Source organism: Sminthopsis crassicaudata, chromosome 5, assembly GCF_048593235.1.
Source record: "Sminthopsis crassicaudata isolate SCR6 chromosome 5, ASM4859323v1, whole genome shotgun sequence".
Classification (NCBI taxonomy): Eukaryota; Metazoa; Chordata; class Mammalia; order Dasyuromorphia; family Dasyuridae; genus Sminthopsis; species Sminthopsis crassicaudata.
Window position 1 is genome coordinate 220,866,598 of NC_133621.1, and position 3,446 is coordinate 220,870,043.

The 3,446-nt window shown below is 34.8% G+C and overlaps 1 pseudogene; it reads right to left on the reverse strand.

Moving 5' to 3' along the window:
- Positions 1–1,331: 1,331 nt before the first annotated feature.
- Positions 1,332–2,269, reverse strand: LOC141543954 (olfactory receptor 6C76-like; annotated as a pseudogene).
- Positions 2,270–3,446: the final 1,177 nt, after the last annotated feature.

Genomic DNA, 3,446 nt, shown 5'->3' on the forward strand with positions numbered 1-3,446 from the left:
AATAGGTAGATATGTACTCAGTAGAAAATACTCAGATATGTAGAGGAGGAAGGAATTTGTGACCAAAGGAGAACTGGAGATCATTATTGATCACAAAATAGATGTTTCTGATTATATTAAGTTTAAAAAGTTTTTGTACAAACAAAAGTGATGCAGAGAAGATTAGAAAGGAAGCAATAACCTGAGAAAACATTTTTACATTCAAGTGTTCTGATAAAGGTCATTTCTAAAATATATAGAGAGTTGACTCAAATTTGTAAGAATTCAAGCCATTCTCCAATTGATAAATGGTCAAAGGATATGAACAGACAGTTGTCAGATAAAGAAATTGAAACCATTCTAGTTACATGCAAAGGTGCTCTGATTAGAAAAATGCAAATTACGATTAAGATACCACCTCACCTCTCTTTGGCTAACATGACAGGAAAAGATAATGATGAATGTTGGAAGGGACACGGGAAAACTGGGACACTAATATACTGTTGGTCGAATTTTAAGGATCCAACCATTCTGCAAAGCAATTTAGAACTTTATCTAAAAGGCTATCAAATTTCAAATATCCTTTCATCCAACAGTATTTCTGCTGGACTTATTCTCCAAAGAGATCTTAAAGGAGGGAATGGGATCCACAGTGCAAAAATGTTTGTGGCAGCCCTTTTTGTACTGGCAACAAACTGGAAACTGTGTGGATGCCCATCAGTTGGAGAAGAGCTGAAAAATTTATGGTCTATAAATGTTATAGAATTTTATTGTTCTGTGAGAAATGATGAGCAGGATGATTTCAGAGAGGCTTGGAGAGACTTCTTGAACTGATGCTAAATGAAATGAGCAGAACCATGAGATCATTGTACACAGAAACAACAGGATTATACAATATTCAATTATGATGGACATGGCTCTTTTCAACAATGAGGTGATTCAGACTAGTTCCAGTGATCTCGAGAAGAAGAGAACTATCTACAGCCAGAGAGAGAACTGTAAAAACCAAGTGTGGTTCTCAAATAATATTTTCACTCTTTCTGTTGTTGTTTGTTTGCATTTTATTTTCTTTCTCATTTTGTCCAGTCTGATTTGATTTTTCTTGTGCAGCAAGACAATTTTCTAAATATGTATGCGTATGTTGGTCTTAACATATATTTCTACCATGTTTAACATATATTGGACTATTTCCCATCTTGAGGAGGGAGTAGCAAAATGGCGGATGGAGGAATTGGAACACAAGGTTTTCCAAGGTTTCATTTCAAAGAAGTATCATGTCATATTCTTTGATAAATAGAAAGCTTCAACAAATATGATTTTTCTTTTGCTTTTAGTTAAGAATTTCATTAAAATTACCATTTATTTCGAGAAAAGATGTTCCTGATCACATCCTTAAAGGCTTGCTTCACTTGCTGGTTCTTTAGAGTATAAATGAAGGGGTTTAGCATGGGAGCAACAGAAGTATTCAACACTGCTACTCCTTTATTTAAAGCCACTTCTTCCTTTGTGGAGGGTTTGACATACATGAAGATGCAGCTCCCATAAGAAATGGAGACAACAATCATGTGGGAGGAACAAGTAGAAAAGGCCTTTTTCCTTTGTTGAGCAGAGGGAATTCTCAGAATGGTTTGAAAAATACATGCATAGGAGAATATCACTAATGTCAAAGTCATTATGAGTGTGAATATAGCTAAACAAAAACTCATGACCTCTAAGACTTTGGTGTCTGTGCAAGCAATCATCAACAAGGGAGAAGAGTCACAGGTGAAGTGATCGATGATGTTGGAATCACAGAAATCTAGCTGGAGGCCCATGATGACTGGTGGAAAGATAATGAGAAAACCTGCAAGCCAAGAGCTGATTACAAGCTGGTTACATATTTGGGACTCATTATAGTCATGTAATGTAGGGGCTTGCAGATGGCCACATAGCGATCATAGGACATGGCAGCCAGAAGAAAAAATTCTGTTGCACCAAGGAGGATTAAAAAAAACACTTGAGCTATGCAAGAATTGTACGAAATTGTATTGTCCTCAGTTACTATATTGACCAGAAATCTAGGTATGCGAACAGATGTAAATGATATTTCTAAGAATGAGAAATTTCTGAGGAAAAAATACATGGGAGTCTTGAGGTGAGAGTCCAGCAAGGTGAGAGTGATGATGGTCAGATTGCCAGTCATACTTAATATGTAGGTAAGAAACAGAAAAAGAAAAATTATAACTTGAAACTCTGGGTCTTTTGTTAGTCCTAGAAGGATGAACTCTGTCACTGAAGTTTGATTTTTCATGTCTGAATCTAGATTTCTTTTAGATCTGTGGATATAAAAAAAAATGACTTAGTGACCAATGAAATTTTTATTGAGCATTGTTGTGGAGTAGTAAACTGCACATGGTTGAATGAAGGGCACAGAACACAAGAGATAATTAAGGAGTTATCTGGAGGATTCTGAGAAGATGGCAGAGTATGTCAGAAAATTCTAAGTTCCCCCAGATTTCTTCCCCAAACAAAATAAAATCATGCTTCACAGCAAATATAGAGTGGTACAAAACAAATATGACCTGGGGAATAGGTTTTTTCTGGGACAATTGAGAAGATTCAAGCAAAGACTATAAAATCAGTGTATAATCTGTATGAAATGTAAACATCCCCAGGACAGTTTTGCAGAAATGCAAGCTGGAAACCCTGGGTAGGTATTTGAGTCTAGGTCCAGAAAGTCCTAATTAGCCTGGGTTGAATAGGACTGCCAGGTTCATTGGGAAGCTGGCACATTGCCTTAGACTAAATTAAGGAACCAGCACATTTGGTAATTCAGAAGCAGTAGGGCAGGGATGCTGCTGTCTTCCAGCTGTTGAAAGAGGGTGGAGTTCTTGATTTGAGTTTCAGGTCAAAGGGGAGAATTGAAGTGAAACCAAAGCCACTATATTTCTACCTTAAAGGACTTACACTAATAGTTATAGTTAAACAAATTATAACTAATATTATATAACTATATAACTAAATTATAACTAAACTAATTATTTATATATAATTATAACTAATAGTTATTTTAAAAAATGGCTGGACAAAGAAGAACCCAATCATAGAATATTGAGGTTCATCTTTAGAGAAATATAGAGAAATAGAAATAGCCTGTTATACCTCAAAGAGCAATGTGAAATAAGTACCTGCCTACAAAGAATTTATATAAGTCAAAAAAGACTTCAGAAATCAGAGCGAGTGACAGAAAAAATTTTAAAAATCCCAAGGAAAACAATAAGGTCTTGAAAAATAATTAACCAATTAGAAAAGAAGATACAAAATTTTAAAAAGAAGAATAACTCATTTACATTTACGATTAGGCAAGGGATGAAGCTATAAGAAATCAAAAATAATAATAAAATATTTAATAATGAAAAAATAGAATAACATGTGCACCTTCTTATAAGTAAAACAACAGATCTGGAGAACAGACCAAGAAGAGAAAA